This window comes from Sus scrofa, chromosome 14, assembly GCF_000003025.6.
Source record: "Sus scrofa isolate TJ Tabasco breed Duroc chromosome 14, Sscrofa11.1, whole genome shotgun sequence".
Classification (NCBI taxonomy): domain Eukaryota; kingdom Metazoa; phylum Chordata; class Mammalia; order Artiodactyla; family Suidae; genus Sus; species Sus scrofa.
In genome coordinates this window covers 59,777,004-59,789,072 of record NC_010456.5, presented here as the reverse complement: position 1 = coordinate 59,789,072, position 12,069 = coordinate 59,777,004, and the positions used below count along the sequence as shown (strand labels likewise).

General features: G+C 42.9%; 1 long non-coding RNA gene across 1 annotated transcript in view; it reads left to right on the top strand.

Annotated features, from left to right (window-relative positions):
* Nucleotides 1-3,887, top strand: part of LOC110256786 — a 42,371-nt gene extending 38,484 nt beyond the window's left edge. Inside the window, exon 3 of the long non-coding RNA XR_002338773.1 lies at nucleotides 3,642-3,887. This is a non-coding gene — a long non-coding RNA (uncharacterized LOC110256786). The remainder of the gene's footprint in view (nucleotides 1-3,641) is intronic.

Sequence of the window (12,069 nt, the reverse complement as noted above, 5' to 3'; positions counted from 1 at the left end):
TCAGGGGACATGTGCTGCTTGCATCTCTTTTGTAGAGAGAGGGCATCTCAGGTCAGACCACCTCAATGGTTTGGCTCAGAAGACACCGCTTCCTGACCACTTGGCTGAGGGAGCATGGGTGGCAGGCAGCTCTAGCTGGCACTCATCCTGCACATGTTAGGAATGTGTTTCCCTCTGTGCTTGTAGAGGTTGTGTAGAAAGAGCACAAAGCACAAATAATCCATGTACTTTATGGGACATCCTCTCCCACCCACACAAACTTTGTGTCCCTGAAGGTGGCTTCGTGTACGATGGGTGCTTAGGAGATTAGTGAAGTGATTGACTGAAGACTGATGTACTCACTGGCCAGGGTGACTGCCCTGCCTGGAGGGGTCAAGGCATGGATGTGTAGGGTGGGTTGCATACTGGGACCCTTAGGTGACAGTTGGGAGAAGAAGAAGCAATATCTGATGGACAATTCAGCACTCAGGTCCCCACCCCCGATACCTTTTATTTGCTGCCACAGCATTCATTGGAATCCCTTTTATAGAAATGATATGTGATGTGATTCCAGGTGTCTGAAGGGATCATAGGATGGCGTCCATGAAGAGTGGTGCTGAGGTGTTATGGGACAAGGGGTGAGGGTCTTCCTGCAGGAAAAGAAGGAACTAACACCTAGAGGGTGTCAGCCAGGGGAGAGGTGCTTCTTGGGGCACAGTGATAGCTTTCATCACTGGGTACAATTGAAGTGGGTGGGGGCGAGATGCCCTGGAAGGAAGACTGGGAACACAGGCTGCTGCCCTCAAACTGACCTCTGAGAGGGCTTGGAGCTGGACTTGGCTCCAGAGGTCCACTGAATAGGTGTAGAAGGGCAGGCTGGCTCTGTGTGAGAGGTGTGGAGATCAGCAGACTTGGAGTGTCCTTGGCCTGGCCCTGCGAGGACTGACAAGCCTGTGTCCTCCCTTCTTCTGGTAGACAGGTATGTGGTTGGACTGATGTGGTCAAGAAGGTCCTGGATGGGCAGATAGAGGCTGTGCTACCATAGGAGCTGTGGGCAGCACCAGACTCCACAGTTAGTTGATGAACATCATGAATTTACATATCCACAAGGCCAGGGTCATCATTACCTAGGTCAAAGGGATAAATTTGGACCAAGACTTTTTTTAAAAAAAATTTTTTTAAATCTTTGGCCATGCCCATGGCATACAAAAGTTCCCAGTCCAGGGATCAAACCTGAGCTACAGCAGTGATAACGCTGGATCCTTAACCTGCTAAGCTAGGACCAGGATATTGATAAAACCCAAATCCTTCCTGTTGTCAAGTGAGTGGTAGGGCAGTATCAGGAGAGATGGGGGGGATGGCCTTTGCCCCCAGTTTATTTAGAGTTCTTATCTCATTGTGAGCCTTGGGTACCTTATGATCCATTAATTCCCTCCCATGAGCACCAAAATTATTCTAGATAGATTCAGATTTTTCTTTTTCTTTTTCTTTTTTCTTTTTATAGCCACACCTGTGGCATATGGAAGTTCCCAGGCGAGGGGTTGAATCAGAGCTGCAGCTGCTGACCTACAACACAGCCTCAGCAACAATGGATCACAGCCACATCTGTGACCTATGCTGCATCTTGCGGCAACACCAGATCGTTAACCCACTGAGCAAGGCCAGGGATCGAACCCACATCCTCACGGAGAGTATGTTAGATTCTTAACCCGCCGAGCCACAATTGGAACTCCTCGGATTTTTCTTGACATTTAGGAATCAGCCATATGGAATGGATCTGCCTCATGTCCCATATCAGTGGCTTAGAAATGGTCATTTCGGCCAGTATTTACTCTCCACCCACTTCTCTCCATCTCACCACTATCAGCCCAGGGCCAGCTACAGTGGTCTTTCAGCTGTACTATGGGCATGTCCTCTAACTAAAGTCACCATCCACTGTGGGCGCCTCCATGTGCCTCTGAACTGATGCCTGAAATGATCTTCTTAAAATGAGTATTTGCTTGTGTCTCTCTCCTCAGAAAGCCCTTCATTGACTTTCCATTGCTTAGGAGATAAAGACAAGTTCCTTGATGTGGTTGATGAGGCCTTACATGGTCTGGCTCCAGCACCCTCTCCAGTCTCACTGCCCACCTGGGGGCCATCCTTCTCTGAGCCCCAGTACACTGGCCTGCTTTCAGTCTCTTGTATTTACCAAGCTCTCATCTGCCACAGGGACTTTGCGCATGTTACATTTTCCATTTGGAATGATCTTCCTCTTTTTATCTAGTTAATTCCTACTCATCTTGCCTCAATGATCACTTGCTAAACAAAGCTTTTTCTGAGGTCTCTAACCAGTTCAAATTTCCCCATTACAGAATTTCATAGAACCAGGAGCATTTGTGCTTAGAAACAGGTGCAAGGGAACCCTTCTGCACTGCTGGTGGGAATGTAAACTGGTACAGCCACTATGGAGAACAGTTTGGAGATACCTTAGAAATCTATACATAGAACTTCCATATGACCCTGCAATCCCACTCTTGGGCATCTATCCGGACAAAACTCTACTTAAAAGAGACACATGCACCTGCATGTTCATTGCAGCACTATTCACAATAGCCAGGACATGGAAACAATCCAAATGCCCATCGACAGATGACTGGATTCGGAAGATGTAGTATATATACACAATGGAATACTACTCAGCCATAAAAAAGGATGATATAATGCCATTTGCAGCAACATGGATGGAACTAGAGAATCTCATCCAGAGTGAAATGAGCCAGAAAGACAAAGACAAATACCATATGATATCACTTATAACTGGAATCTAATATCCAGCACAAATGAACATCTCCTCAGAAAAGAAAATCATGGACTTGGAGAAGAGACTTGTGGTTGCCTGATGGGAGGGGGAGGGAGTGGGAGGGATCGGGAGCTTGGGCTTATCAGACACAACTTAGAATAGATTTACAAGGAGATCCTGCTGAATAGCATTGAGAACTATGTCTAGATACTCATGTTGCAACAGAAGAAAGGGTGGGGGAAAAACTGTAATTGTAATATATACATGTAAGGATAACCTGACCCCCTTGCTGTACAGTGGGAAAATAAAAAAAAAAGAAACAGGTGCAATATTATATTTATTTGTGTATGGAATAACTGACCAATAGGAACCTGCTGTACCACACAGAGAACTCCACCCAATATTCTGTGATAATCTATGTGGGAAAAGAATCTAAAAGAGAATGGAAGTGTGTACATGCATAACTGAATCATTTTGCTGTGCAGCAGAAATTATCACAACATTGTAAATCAACTATGCTTCAATTAAAACTTTAAAAAATGAAAAAAAAAGGAAAAAAGGGAAAAAAATGGTGTTCGTCTCCCTTCCAAAGTCAGCTCCATGAGGGCAGAAACAACATTGCTTTTGCTCATCACTGTACCTCAGTGCCTGCCATTCACTCAACAAATACTTATTGTGCACCCAGGCATGGTTCTAGTGCTAGAGATGCTGGGATAAACCAAATACACAAGGTCCCTCCCCTCATTTGGTCTACAAATATTAGTTTAATGAAATGATTCAATGTTTACTATGTGCTAGGCACTCGATAAGTACTTTTCATGAATTCTCATTTAATCCTCTCAAAATATGGTTTTTACTTTTTAATTTTCTTTTCTCTCAGGTCTTAGGACGAGAAGATTGAGTTCCTCAAGGTCCTCATTTCACACTGATCTTTAGTGACCTGCCAGGACCCTTCCGTGGTTCACTGATTGATTTCCTTTAATCCCCTGCTCTCCACTCCTACAACAAAACCTTCCATCCTTGCAAGAATTCTAGTGTATCTTTTTGTTTGAATGTGTTTTTAAAAAATTTGTCTGTTGTTTCAACAAATTTTTATTAACGTTTGATGAGTTTTTACACAAATGGTGTTTTGTTTTGTTTTGTTTGTTTTTTGGGTCTTTACTTATTTTTTATTTTTATTTTTATTTTATTTTTTGCCTTTTTGGGCTGCATCTGTGGCATATGGAAGTTCCCAGTCTAGGGGTCCAACGGGAGCGGCAGCTGCTGGCCATAGCCCTGGCCACAGCTATGCAGGCTCTGAGCTGCATCTGCAACATATACTATAGCTCATGGCAATGTTGGATCCTTAACCCTCTGAGCAAGGCCAGGGATCAAACCTGCATCCTTATGGATACTAGTTGGGTTCATTACCACTGAGCCATGGCAGGAACTCCTACACAAATGTTTTTGTGTTATTTAGTTCTTACTTTCCCCCTAATTGCTCTGTTATTAAGATCCATCCATGTTGTCATATATGAATCTAATTCACCACTTCTAATTGTTGTGTGATACTCCATAAAATGCATTTATTTATTTTATTTTTTTATTTTTTTGGTCTTTTTTGCTATTTCTTGGGTCGCTCCCGTGGCATATGGAGGTTCCTAGGCTAGGGGTCCAATCGGAGCTGTAGCCACCGGCCTACGCCAGAGCCACAGCAATGCTGGATCTGAGCCGCGTCTGCAACCTACACCACAGCTCACGGCAATGCCAGATCCTTAACGCACTGAGCAAGCGCAGGGACCGAACCCACAACCTCATGGTTCCTGGTCGGATTCGTTAACCACTGCGCCATGACAGGAACTCTCATAAAATGACCTACAACACATTTTACTTTTCCTCTTTCCTAAGGAGAAACAACTACATTTCCATCAACATAATAGATGTGTGATTTGTGCAATGAACATGCTCATACACGCCTCCTTATGTACAATGGGACAAAATTATGCACCTAGTATGTGGTAGAGCAAAAAATTTCATGCAGTTACAATTCATCACTATGTAAAACTACCTAGAATTGGTGTGAATACTAAAAATCATGTTAATCTTACATGTTAATTGGGAAATGTAAAGAGAAAACATTCTAAATCATGAAATGGTACCAAGTCAACATATTTAACAAATAAGGAAGTAGAGTGTTTTAATTGCGCCTAAAACTAAACAACAAAGAAAGGCAATATTAGCCAAGAAGATTTGACTCTAGACCTTTACTGCTTAAGTAAGGAACCAGAATGTTCCTCAGTTCCCATGGCAGCCTCATCAAAGGTCTAGTGATAAGGGACACAAACAGCAACCTCTGGGGCATCACATCTGGTCACAGCCAAAACCAGTCAGGTTCATTGAAGCCAGACATGCAGCGATGGAGTGGAGTTTCAAGCAGAGAACCGAATGTGACATCTGACATTCCTCACAACTTTAACATGCCTGTTTGGCTTGTGAGTCTATATGCTGACTCCTTAATTCAACATTTACTGTGAACAGAGATTGAAGGCACAACCACTGCCCTCAAAGAGTTCAAGGTCCAGTTAGGAGAGAAACAACAACAAAAAACCAATTAAATATGGCAAGATCTTTGTATTGACACAGACTCCTACAAACCCTTATTGCAATACAGAGGTGAGGTTACTAACTCAGGCTGGGGAAAGAGGGAGGTTTCCTATAAAGGGTGATGCTTGGAAGAAGGGCTAGCAGATAGGTATGTAGACAAGCAGAAAGGTATTCCACGTGTCCGGAACCACATGTGCAAAACACAGGTGAAGTAATAAAGGACTTTCGCTTATTGAAGAATAAAAACACTCTCCAAAATACCATTAAAAAATCAAACATCTAGGAGTAAATATAATAAAAATGTGCAAGAGTTTTACCCTAAAAACTACAAGCATTATTGAAAGGAATTTAAGAAGATATAAATAAGTGAAAAGTTACATCATACTCATGTATAGAAGGCTCACTATTTTTAAATGATTTTTATTTTTTCCATTATAGTTTGTTTACAGTGTTTTGTCAATTTCTACTGTACAGCAAAGTGACCCAGTTACACACACACACACACACACATATATATACATTCTTTTTCTCACATTATTCTCCATCATGTTCCACCATAAGTGACTAGATATAGTTCTCTGTGCTGTACAGCAGGATCTCATTGCTTATCCACTGCAAATGCAAAAGTTTCCATCTATTAACCCCAGACTCCCAGTCCATCCCTCTCCCTCCCTGACCCCCTTGGCAACCACAAGTCTGTTCTCCAAGTCCATGAGTTTCTTTTCAGTGGAAATCTTCATTTGTGCCATGTATTAGATTCTAGATATAAGTGATATCATGTGGTATTTGTCTTTCTGACTTAACTTCACTTAGTATGAGAGTCTCCAGTTCCATCCATGTTGCGGCAAATGGCATTATTTTGTTCTTCTTATGGCTGAGTAGTATTCCATTGTGTATATGTACCACATCCTCTTAATCCATTCATCTGCTGATGGACATTTAGGTTGTTTCCATGTCTTGGTTATTGCGATTAGTGCTGTAAGGAACATAGGGGTGCATGTATCTTTTCCAAGGAAAGTTCTGTCTGGATATATGCCTAGGAGTGGGATTGCTGGATCATATGGTAGTTCTATACTTAGTTTTCTGAGGCACCTCCATACTGTTTTCCATAGAGTTTGTACCACCAACAATGTAGGAGGGTTCCCTTTTCTCCATACCCTCTCCAGCATTTGTTATCTGTAGACTTGTTAACAATGGTCATTCTGACAGGTGTGAGGTGGTACCTCATAGTAATTTTGGTTTGCATTTCTCTAATAATTAGTGATGTTGAGCATTTTTTCATGTGCCTGTTGGCCATCTGTAGATCTTTGGAGAAATGTCTATTCAGGTCTTTTGCCCATTTTTCAATTGAGTTGTTGGTTTTTTTGCTGTTGAGTTGTGTAAGTTGTTTATATATTTTAGACATTAAGCCCTTGTTAGTTGCATCATTTGAAACTATTTTCTCCCACTTCATAGGGGTTTTTTTTTTAATGGTTTCCTTTGCTTTGCAAAAGCTTGTCACTTTAATTAGGTCCCATTGGTTTATTTTTGCTTTTATTTCTGCTGCCTTGTGAGACTGACCTGAGAAAACATTTGTAAGGTTGATATCAGAGAATGTTTTGCCTATGTTCTCTTCTAGGAGTTTTATGGTGTCTTGTCTTATGTTTAAGTCTTTAAGCCATTTTGAGTTTATTTTTGTGCATGGTGTGAGGGTGTGTTCCATATTCATTGATTTACATGTGGCTGTCCAGTTTTCCCAGCACCACTTGCTAAAAAGACTGTCTTTTCCCCATTTTATATTCTTGCCTTCTTTGTGGCTCACTATTTTAAAATGTTTATTTGCTCTAAATTGATATATCATTCCAATGAAATGCCTATCAAAATCCATCAGGCTTTTCTAGGGAAGAGATAAAAAAGCTAATTCTAAAATTTTTATGAAAATTCAGACAACCCAGAAATACCAAAACCATCTTGACAAAGAAGAATGTTGAAGAATTTGTACTATTTTCTGTAAAGTACAATGACCAAGACATTGTGGTGTTGTGTGCAGACACAAGGAATAGACACATAGGTAAATGGGACAGAAGGAACAGTCCAGAAATAGACCCAGAGTTTCAGAGTCAACTTATTTTTGATGAGGGGACCAAAATAATTCAATGGTGAAAGGAAAATCTTTTCAACAAATAGTGCTAGAAATACTGCACATCTTTAGGGAAAAAAAATATACTCAACCTCTGCCTCATTACACACATAAAAATAAAACTTGAGATGACTCAAAAGTCTATGAAAAAAGCAGAGCCACAAAGCTTCTAGAAGAAAATATAAAATAAGTTCTTTGCAACCTCCATTTAGATAGAGATTTTTGAGACAAGACTCAAAAGGGGACTAACCTTAAACAAAAAATAAATGATAAATTGGACTTCATCACAGTTAAAAATTTCTGCCCATTAAAAGACACCATCAAGGAAATGAACAGCCAAACCACAGATAGGGAAAAGCTGTTTGCAGAACATATATCTGACAAAATACTTTATCCAGACCATATTATTAATAAATTAATTAATAGGAAGATAATCCAACTTCTTAAATGGACCAAACACTAGGACGAGCACGTCACAGAAGAAAACATGCAAGTGGCCAAAGCACATGAAAATATGCTCCTGTCATTTTTGTCAGAAAACTACAAGTTAAAAACCACAGTGAGAAACTGTTACCCACTAGAATGGTAAAATTAAAAAAATATATTGACAATCCCAAATGCTGGTGAGGATATGGAGCAACTTAATTCTCACATATGATGAGGAAAGGGTTCAAAGATACAATGTGGAGAAGAGTCTAGCATTTTCTAGTAAAGTTAGACATACAGCTACCCCATGACCCAACAGTGTTACTCCTAGATATTATCACAAAAGAAATTTTTAAAAATTGTTCACAAAAAGACCAACACAAAAAAATTTATTTTTTTCTTTTTAGAGTGGCACCTGAGGCACATGGAAATTCCCAGGCTAGGGGTCAAATGGGAGCTGCAGCTGTCAGCCTCAAGCACAGCTCATGGCAACCCTGGATCCTTAACCCACTGAGTGAGGCTCAGGATTGAACCACATCCTCATGGACACTAGTTGGGTTCTTAACCCACTGAGCCACAATAGGAACTCCAGCATTCTTAACAGCCTTATGTATGATCATCTCTGCCCATTAACAGAAAGTTTTTTAGATTGTGACATGTTCACACAGTGGAATGCACAAAGGAATACATTCTATATGATGCCCCTTATGAAGTTCCAGAACAGGTAAAACTCATCTGTACAATAGGTGTCATAAATGGTCAAGAAATATAGATTGACTGGGAAGGTACACGAGAGAACTTTCTAGAGTGTTGGAAATGTTCTATATCTTCTCTTGCATATATCATTGCTAAAACTCATTGAACCGATCACTTAAGATCTTTCCATTTTATTGTATGCTAATATATTAAAAGGACAAAAGGGAAGGAGGCCCCCAGGCAGATACATGGTCGGGTCAGAGAATCTTGAGTAACTGCTTATGCCTAGAAGATTGGTCCTGTGCTGGAAAGGGGTAGGAAGGAAGACCTGCCCCTGCTTATAAGGACCTAGCTGACTATGAATTGTGTTTTATGTAGGCAAAGAGGAAGCCTGGTGATCTGACAAAGATGAATTCCATTTGTGCCTTAGAAAGAGTCCCTTGATGTTAGGTGGGATTTGGGTAATTTGACATCTACAATGACCAGGGGGTTGTTATAGAAGAGGATTTGGAGGTCCTAGTTGGTTACAGTGGCACATGCAATGTTATTTTTAACCCCTCTACAGGAGGGAAGAGCATCTCTCTTGTTGCTAGGGAAATTATGTTAGCGATTCCATATTTGTTCCTAATTTTAAAAGTCTTGTGGGAAAGAAAAGTCTTGGGGAAACTAGAAAGCTTTATAAGTCAGTACTGCTCTGTGATGCTAGGACTACACCTGCTACAAAATGGCTGTTTTGTTCTTAATGTACTCATGGGTGACTGTCACCATGGCAACAACGATGCTGGGCAGTGCTGGGTCATTAACAGAGGATCTTGCTGGTTGTGTGATGGTGGCCAATCCAGGAAGCCTGGTTCAGACTGTGGGTGGGTGTTGGCACAGATGGAATACAATGGTGGCCCAGAAAGTGCCGGGGCACAGGGTAAAGTTGTGGGTTAAAGGTCATCCACCAGCAATGAAGGGTTTCTGGCCAGCCCATAATGACCACCAGGCAAAGTCTTGCATCCCCCTTGGCATTAGGGTAAAGCTCAGTGTGTTTTCTTGGGCAGAGTCAACTGAAAGTCATGTTTTTCAGATGAAAAGCATGTCATGGTGGCAGCATAGAGAAGATTCCCAAATTGGCCCTGGCTCTGGAGCCATACAGCTGGGGCACTAACTTCCCCACAGTCTCCATCGGTGCCACATCTCCATCTAGCAGAACAGGCAATTGACCTCAATCTTCTATGAAGTGTTACATAAGACACAGTTCAGCATGTTCCAACCCCCCTTCCACCTGCCTCGGAAAATACAGGGGACCATCTCTGGCAGAGCACAGGGCTGTGTCTCAGCATCCCTGATCCATTTCAATGCCGAATGTAGGTTCCCTCCACTCCAGTGCTGGAAAACCATGTTAGGCAGCCTGCCAGTGTTTTCCAGAGGCCATTCTATGATGAGATAAAAGGGTTTCCCTTTGTTCTTCTGTCTTTTGACCTGTTTGTACAAGTGGGAGTGGGTGGCCAACTAGCAATCTCTCTCCACCCTGCTCTGGCCAGCCCCACCCTCCTGGCTGCAGGTCAGAAGTGAGCCTTCAGAAATTATCCAGACCAGCCAGTCTCACAATTTCCCACTCATGTCATGTCACACATGATGGATAAAGTCCACAGACTTGACACGATTCAATGGAAGCACATAGATTTTGATGGAACAGTAAGAAAATTGAGGGAAAATGCCCTGCAATGCTGCAGAGTCAAGAGCACTGTCCTGCGTACATGAGGCAAGAACAGTTACCTTGGCATCAGGCAGGGGCTGCAGAGTGCACTCTGCCACTCCACTCCATCCCTCCCTCTCTCCATGTACTTGGAATGTGGGAAGTTCGCATGGATTTACCTTGCAGTGATCTGAAATTAACTCAGATTCCTTTTGCAATATTAAAGCATCCATAAATCTTACTGGTGACTGATAAGCACTGAACCATCTGCTGCTACCACCCACTGAGACCCATTTGTCATTCCTGCCATCCTTGGGAGCCACATCAGTTTGCAAATCTGTCCCCAGTTCCATGTCATGTAAGCTTTGCGCAGTGCGACCAACCAAGATTTGAAAGGCATTGATTTTAGGGGAGAAAGAGGCTTAGTCTCTTGCCCCACCCCTCCCTGTAGAAGGTGGACTTTTGGTGCCCATCTCAACACCTTCACGAGAGGAATCAAGAATCATGTGGACCTGATTGTCTCCAATGCGTCCTAGAGTATGAGGGTGGAGGCAAAGGTGAGCCTCCACCACGTGCATCCTTCTTCATCTGCAGCGTCTTCCCGTGTTCCCACTGCACTAAAGAATGCCTGGGTCCTCCCAGGTGCAGTGGCCTGAAGCAGTATTTTCTAATGAGACTGTGAGAGGGAGATGCCCCCGACCCCAGGGGGCAGGGGGAGCCAGAACCTTCTAGCAGGAAGGCAGAGCAGGGCTTCATATTTAATTAGAGACAGCACCCTGTCCTCTCCACCCCATGATTTTGAGAGTCTTAGCTCTGGGGACCAGCAGAGGGCCATGCGAGAGTGACGTTATTTTTATTTTTTACTGTGGTCTTATCTGGAAAACTATGGAAGCCAGGATTATGTGGGAAATATTATCCAGGGTAGTGCCCAGGACAGGGCTATTCTCAAAAAAGTTCAGGACCATCTGGCAACAAGGGGGAGGTGGGAAGAACACTGCCCTCCGACCAGGATGCCAGGTGTCGGCTGTGACCTTGCAGAGGTGGTTTCAACAATACAAATGGGGCTGAGCATGAGATCAGCACTAGTCGCAGCATCTGTTCCTGGGAAGATGGCCCCAACAATTCCTGAGTGTCAGTGGGATTCCCGGGGAGAGGACTGGGCCTGCAGAAGAATTAAACTTGAGTTTGACGCATCTCACACAGTTTCCCTCAAGGTCTGTGTAGAAAACAAGCCTTTATTTGTTCTTTCATTTTTCTCCCCTTTCCAGGGTTAAAATAGTCTGGGTGCCCTCCTCCCAGGAGACAAACAGGGAACATTTGAAGCATGGAAAGAAAGAGACTTGGGGGGAGCTTCTGGATTGGGGCTCCTCTAGATTGCACGTGTCCAATGAGACAGACGCATTTAGTGTGGATGCTAAATTAAATGGGAGGGAAACCTTATAATGGGAGCTGGGCAGAGGGATAAATCAAATAAAATAATAAGGCAAGCAGTTATCCAAGTGAAATGGGCTTCCAACCCTGGGTATTAATGAGGCTTTTACTTTAAACGGATATGTTTAATCAAGCAATGTTGTTCCATGTCAGGAGCTGGAGGAATTATGGTGATTGTGTTGGGATCGTGCCAAAAAGATGTTTGACTGTGTTATCTTGTGCAAACAGAAGTGGCCAGGGAGTGAAGGGAGAGGGGTGAGGGGTGCTGCGGGACGTCTGGCTGCTTCACACCATCGGTGAGAGCCCAGGTCCTGGAACTGGGTTGCCGCCTTTGCACGCCTTTTCGTGCAGAGCCCCGGGAGAGCAGAC